Source organism: Arachis ipaensis, chromosome B07, assembly GCF_000816755.2.
Source record: "Arachis ipaensis cultivar K30076 chromosome B07, Araip1.1, whole genome shotgun sequence".
NCBI classification, from domain to species: Eukaryota; Viridiplantae; Streptophyta; class Magnoliopsida; order Fabales; family Fabaceae; genus Arachis; species Arachis ipaensis.
The window spans coordinates 109015872-109023864 of NC_029791.2; the positions used below are offsets into that span (position 1 = coordinate 109015872).

At 32.4% G+C, this 7993-nt stretch overlaps 1 long non-coding RNA gene across 1 annotated transcript; it reads left to right on the plus strand.

Annotated features, from left to right (window-relative positions):
- Window positions 2711-3788, plus strand: LOC110264715. The gene is made up of 2 exons (XR_002350887.1): window positions 2711-2813; window positions 3562-3788. It is a non-coding gene; the product is annotated as an uncharacterized LOC110264715 (long non-coding RNA).

The window sequence follows — 7993 nt, forward strand, 5'->3', positions numbered from 1 at the left end:
AAAATGAAAAATTGAATTTAACTGTACTAAATACTTTTTAATGAAACACATTGAACTAGGGGCTCCTTACGCCGAGTTATAAGTCGTTCCCTAAAAGCTCAACCTGTTTCATCAAAAATACTATCAGGCCAAGCTTGGGGGGGCTACGATGTGATCGTTATACATCGGTTACAAGTTATAACTCGGTTATAAAGCGTTAAAGACCAGCTGGCCATAACTGACATTCAAACAAATATCAAAATGTTAGATATAAAATTATTCTCCACTTAAAACACCATTAATCGAAGACATAACAGTTACTTTCATTTCTCAGATATAAAAGAAATGGTAAGAAGATTATTTGATTCATGGCATTCTGCAAAGCTTATTAATCACATATTAACTTGAGTGTCGGAGTGCCTTTTACAGGTGGTGTGGATTTCAAATGTACATAAACTAACTGACAAGTGCACCAGGTCGTACCAAGTAATACCTCAGGTGAGTGAGGGTCGATCCCACGAGGATTGATGGACTGAGCAATAATAGTCGATTGAATCACTTAGTCAAGCAAGTAGAAATAGTATTTTGAGATTCAAAAGTATTAGACAGTACTTCAGAGAGTAAGAAAGCAAACAGTAGACTTGGTATGAAATGTATGTGAGAAAACAGTTAAGGTTTCAGAGTTATTTATTCTTCTGGATTAAGATTTCTTAACAACTATTTTAAACATGCAAGATTCATTTCATGGAAAACTGTAATTGACTAAACCCTAATTTCTTAGTAATTTAGTCTCCTCTAACCTAATCAACCACCAATTCTTTGGTCACTTAATGTAGATTAGAGTAGGTTCGATTCTAGTTTATTGGCCACAAAAATCCTAACTACCCAAATATAAGATGATTATATATAACATATCTCGTTAAGTCCAAGTAATTAGTAGTTTAGGAGGAATTTACTTTCGAGCTAGTATTCAAGTGAGATAACTTTTCTAAGAATCAACAAGAATTCATGTAGAATAGGAGTTATTTTTCAATACACCCAAATTCATAAGATGAAAAACGAAAGTAATCCTTGAAATTGAATCAATACATTAATTAAAATAGAGTGGTAATAGTATCAATCCATGAAAATAAACAGAGTTCCTAACCTTAACCAAGGGAGTTTAGTTGCTCATGACTCAAAGAGAAAACTAGGGTTCAAAAATGTGAAAGTGCGGAACGAGGAAGAGAAAAGAGATTTCCCTGAAGGACGAAATCTTTTTCCTTTTATATCTAACCTAATTTGATTTGAAAATAAAATAAACTAAAAATAACTAAAACCCAAAAGATTGTGTTTGGAAATAAAAAAACTTAGAACAAAATAAAATATAATAATTAGAAGTCAAATCCACTAAAGATGCTCATTTGGTGAAGATTGATCCGCATTATTGGCGCTAAACGCCAGGCTCAGCGTTTAGTGCCCCAGGGGGCAGTAACCTACATATCCATTCTGCCTTCCTAGCGCTAAATGTCAGGCTTGGTGTTTAGCGCCCCTGGTGGCAGAGACTTCATTTTTGACTTCCTGGCACTAAACGCCCAGGTCCGCGAAAGTGCCAGCTAGGCAGATTCAAAATTTTCTTCTTTTCTTGGACACGAACTCTGCCAAACCGATCCAAACTTCACCTGAAATATTTAAAATACTAAAGCGACTCAAAGTAGCATCCAAATAGGCTTCAAACAATAAAATCAAATTAAAACTCAATAAATTTACATCTAAAATAAATAGAAAATAGAGAAAAGATGCTCACACATCAGCAGTACCCATCCTCTTCTTCTCTCCTTGCTGACGTATAATTCATCTCGACGAGAAGCTTGAAGACAATCATCGGGGGACAAGCTATAAACCGGTCAACCTCAGCAAGAATAATATTCTAACATAATTAAATTTAACAGCATAAAAATAATCAAAACCTAATTTTCTGCTCTGCCAACAAATTTAATTCAAATAAACCATCATATCAGTTAATTATTAATCTAAACCAACCTAAGCTAACTAATCTGAACACTTTATATTAAAATGGCTAACAATTCATCTAAATATTTATGTTCAAATATCTTAAATTGACAACAAATTAATTAGAACAAAGTCAATTAATATATCATTATTCTAACTATTTAAATTCAACAAATAATAACGTATCAACTAAAATTAAATAAATCATAATATCCTAACATATCAACTAAGTAACTATGTAACACAAGAAATAAGAAAACCAACTTTAAAGTTTAGTGTCTCAACCACATATCACGTTACATTCAATCTGTTAAGAATTCTACTAGGGAACCAAGAGTGAGATCAGCCAACTTCTGACAACATCCTTTGGATTGGACTCCAAAATTCAATTTACCAAAAATTATCTCCTAAATTACTCAGTTGTAATCCTAATTTTTCAAATTTTACCGTTTCACTCCAACACCTTCCACTCCCACCGATTCTCACCTTCCACCTCAAAGCCATCGTACACCTTGTCCTACAGCGGCGCATCAGCAAGCACGAACACCATCCCCCACAGCAGCGCAGCACCCACCGCAAGCACCATCCCCGACGGTGACGCATCCCCGCGATGGTGCACCCTCCCAACGACGACGGTGCATCCTCAGCGGCTCTCTTCCAGAGGTTTCAGTCGCGTCTTCGCCGCGCATGCAATAACCATCTACGTCAACCAGTTATCTATTATCTGATACACTCAATGCCGCCACGTGAAGGCCATCCCTGCTTCCTGGAGGCGTGGACAGGTCTCCTTTAGTTCAGTTGTCGGCTTCAGTTCTACAAGCATTCTCAAACGGCTGTAACAGGTAAGTGGATGGTTCTTAATTAATTTTGTGAATGTACATGTTCAATTAGGGGTGTGTTCTATGGCAGATTAAATTTTGATGAAATCCTAGATAATGTTCTCTAAATTGCTTAATTTTGGTGAGTTGATGCAATTGGAACTTGGATGTTGCTGAAAGTAGGGATTAGAAGTTGAAATTGTTAGAGTTTTGAAGTTCCTATTTGCCATTGTTAGAGATTGGAAGTTGCTTTATCTTTAAGAGTTGGATTTTGCTGAGTTGCATGTGTGTGGAGACTTGATTGTGCAGTTTTTTTAAATTTGACTATTTTTTTTGCTACAAAATTCCGTTTGTTTCCCATTAAAAAGGTTGGATGTTGTTTATTTTAAGCGTTGGTGTCTTCGATGGTGTTCAAATTTAGGCGATTAATTACTACTTAGTTTACTCTACATGTACATGCTCAAATGTGTTGTATTCAATATGCATGGTTTGCAATTTAAATAGAAAAACACAAAAGGTTCAGTTATCTACACATGGTGAAACAGAGCCATTTTATCTATAAATTTTTTGTTTATATATTGCTGATCATATTAAACAGATGTTCGTTCTAGCGTGTATGTGGATGGTTCTTGATTGATTTTGTAAATGTACATCTTTAATTAGGGTGTGTTATACGGAGGATTAAATTTTGATGAATTGCTAGATGTTGTTCTCTAAATTGCTTTATTTTGGTGAGTTGATGCAATTGGAACTTGGATGTTGCTGAAATTAGGGAAAAAAAAGTTGCAATTGTTAGAGTTTCGATGTTGCTGTTTGCAATTGGTAGGAATTGAAAGCTGCTTTACTTTCGATGTTAAATGACCATCCTGTATGCCGCAACCAATCCAAAAGCAAACTTAAGAAAATGAGAACCCCCTTCACAGTACCGAGCATGAAGACCATGCTGCAGCGTACGGGGTTACCTACGAAAAAGCCAAACAAGGGGGAAAGACAACAGAAGATAAAAGATACCTAGAAAAATCATGATTTTGTATCCGTTTGAGACACTTGTGCAGATAGCTGCTTGTTTTTTGCAACATCCACGTGGATGTTGCTCCTATTATGCAGCAGGATGTTCCTTTACCTTCTAAATGTATGTTTCTGAATATATGTTCCAAGTTTATATATGTTAATTAGTAGAGGATGCCTTTATTTCTTTAGGTAGTGAATGTCTTTTCTGTTTTCCAATATTTCTTGGCAGGTTTCTTGTCATTTGTACATTGTTTTTTTGCCAAGATATAAGTAGATTTTCGTTCTGTTAATTACGAGCATCTTTCATCTTCATACTAAATGGAAGTTTCTTTATATATTTTACTAGTTTTCTTGTGTTGCAGTTGTGGATGTATCTAGTTCTTTAAGTATTGTATGGCCTATTTATGTAATCAACCTACTTGACAGATTTCTTTGTATAGATACCAATTTGTTAATGCCAATATCTACATGGATGTTGCTTTTGCTAGGAATCAGAATGTTCCTTTACCTTACTAAATGGATGTTTCTACATATATGTTCCAAGTTTATCTGTGTTAAATAGTAGGGATGCCTCTATTTTCTTTAGGAAGTGAATGTCTTTTCTGTTCTCCAATATTTCTCGGTAGGTTTTTTGGTGTTTGTACCTTGTTTTTTTAGCTAAGATATAAGTAGTTTTTTGTTCTGTTAAGCAGTAGCATCTTTCGTCTTCAGACTAAATGGAGGTTTCTTCGTATATTACCCTAGTTTTCTTGTGTTGCAGTTGTGGATGACTGTATTTATTTAATGATTGCATGGCCTTTTTTTTAAATCCTACTCGATATGTTTCTCTGTGTAGATACCTGATTGTTTTTGCAAAGATTTAAGTTGATGTTATTTCTGTCAAGCATTCGGATGTTTTTTTTTTCTATACTAAATGGATGTTACTTTAATAGAAGCCATGTGAATGACAAATAAAAAAAGCTTATCCTACATAAGTAACGATAAATTTGTCATCATGCTAAGATGAAATGAAAGGAATCATAATATTCATTCAACTTATTCGTACAATTTGCAACACTGCAGAATCAGGAATTCATCATGACAAAAAATAATACAAGAACCCTATATTTTGTTAGAGGAGTGAGGCTACATCGTTTAGAAAATTGTTATATCATTACTATACAACTAGCTAAACAAAGAACAACTTTCTATCTGCTACACTTGGATCACGTCTTTTTCATTTCATCCGGTTCATCAACTGTTTCAAATTCCTCGTCTATCAGTTCAAATTCATTAATCATCTTAAAGTAGATTTTCTATTTTTCAATGTAATCTTGCAGCTCGGAATCCTTGAGCATATCTTCTGATGATGTGATACATTGCTTCTGCAAAAAGTAAAAATGAAGAATAAATGGAGCTGTTACGATTTCTTAACAACTCAGCTTCTTTAATTTGTTGGTCTTCCTCTTATTAAATTAAAAAACATAAGCATAGTTTGAATATAATTAACCAAGTTGCCTACTTACTATAACACATGCAAGGCACCATACCTCAAGGGAACATGAGCAATGCCAATCAAGATCAACCATTTTTTTACAGGGACACATCGATAATGAATGAGTTGATTGTTTGCCAAATTTGTTCTTTTAAACATCTTCATAGGTTCAGAATTCCCTACATGATACATATATCAAAAACTAACAAACTATTTAATAATTTCCATACAAGCTACAAACACCTCAACCAAAATGCATAAGATGGAGAATATAATTGAATTAGCAAAAAAATCCATGTAGAATAAAAAGAAATATCCAGCTAAAAGCAAATGAAACATCCACCAAAACAAAAACAACCCATAAATTAAAATACATAACAACTAGAACAAATCTTTAGAAACTTGGTTTTGTCTTGGTGCTTATGTCATAATGTAAGAGCAGAGTATAATTCTTATGCTCCGCATATGTCCTCAACCAGTGAAAAGCTATAGTGCTCTCAAATTCTAACTCTTTAGATTCTCATAAAGGAAAATATATAATGATAACTAGACACCAACCAGAAACTAGTAAAGATAAGTAGCCAAAATATAAATACGTAAATCTTCATAATTTTATTCATAGAGGCAATTCGAATGAATTTAAGGAGTATATGAACCATAATAAGAATGAGAAGCCACATAAGTTTTCCTTCCTTTTCTTTTCTTACACCTTTAATTTTTTTTTTTTAATGGAATAGAACAAGATTATAGTATATAGAAAAACAAAACTTAGAAGCAGTAGTTTAATAATTTTTCAACCACATGTACTTTGTAAAATTTCATCCAAAAATATACAAAAAAAATAGCCTGAACAAATAACTCAATTAACACTCCGCTAACATTAAATTTTAAAGAAAATAAAGATTTCAATGTTTTAATTATAATCATCCAAATGCTTAAGAATTTGCTATGCAATAGCTTTCTTTAAACAAGGAACTATCTTATTACATTGTATACTAAGTTGATAATTAATTTAAATCAGAAAAGACTGATACCATCGTATAACTTCTAACCAAAACATTACTTCTCTTGTTATCCTACTTAATTTCAAGTATCAAAACCCAACAATGTATTAACATTGATCAATACAATAGAAGTTTCCAACAATATCCAAGGAAGAACTTACTATTCCTTCTAAGATGACCAAATCTGCATCATTGGAAAGGTAAGCAAGATCTTGTGACACTCTTTTAAGATTAATTACCTGCAATCCGTTGATCGAAGGAAGAGACAACAACAAATCATTACAAAAATTGAGGGACTGCGGTGGTCATCTTTGCTGCTGCGAATCGTGGAGTGGAGGGGCTATGGCATTCACGCGAGAGCTCCCTCTAGCGGCGACATACATGGCGCAATCTGGTAGTGGCGAGGCAGCGTTATGGGTGACGGAAGGTCCAGGTGAGGAGAGGGGTGGTTACTGAAAATGTGTTTAGACTTTTAGAAATGTTACTTTTTCTAATCCTAATTACCCAAAATTTAATTAATGCTAATTGTTTAAATTTTGATTTTTTAAAAATTTAAAAATTAATTATTAAATAATATTGTTTAAGTTGGCTGGTTCAAAGTCTTGGTTTCATATACTTTTCTATCTGTTAATGTTTTTTTATCGCACATAATCCTTTTGTTGAGCCATATATACTTTTTAAACTTTTCAAAACTTAAAAAAAAAAAATCTCAAATGAAGGCAAACATCTCGGTTGCGCTCATTTTTATAGCCTCTAACACTTATTCTGGATACTAAGTCCCGCATATTCTTATACTCGTATCTCGGGTACTCAATACATATTTTGTTCTTTTGTTTTTTATTTCAGATGCAATTAGTTGTATTTGAAAAGCGTGTCATATTCTAAGTATAGAGTAACCGAAATGCATTTTTGTCATATATGGTATATTATGCAAATCGATAAATACTCTACATATTACATATTATCGTAAATATTATAATTATTTAATTAAAATTAAAAAAATTCGACTAATCCATATATATTTAAAGTGGTAATATTAGGAAGACAAAAAAAAAGAGATAGAACTTGTCTTATTTAACATTCATTAATTGTCGTAATAATTAATAAATGCTAAATAAAGCAAATTATAACTGTTTTTTGCTAATTTTCTTTTGGTTACCAAATATTTTTGAATTGAGTAAAGTATCGTTTTTGTACCCAACGTTTGGGGTAAGTCCCAAAGTTGTCCCTAATGTTTGAATCGTCCTATTTAAGTCCCTAACGTTTTAAAATTGATTCAATATTGTCCTGTCGTTAGATATCTGTTAACAGAATTGACGGCGGAACAAAATTGAGACAATTTTGAAACGTTATGGACTTAAATAGGACGAAAATGTTGGGGATAAAAACGATACATAGAAATAAATTTTAATTTTATCCTTCAATAAGATCAATTTTTTACTATATATAGTATCCAATTATTTTTTAATCACATCTAAGTAAATTACATTTAATCACATTACTTTCATTCTAAATAAATTAATTTTTTTATAATTTTAATCTTAAAGATTTTTAGTTATCATAAAATTGTAGAANNNNTTGTAGAATGACTAGTATATAAACTTGTGGAAAAGAGAAAAGAAAGATATATATATATATACAATAAAATTTCAATTATACCTTTTGTCTCTAATGTATCAAAATTCTTTAAAATTATAAAAAAATAAAAAATAAAT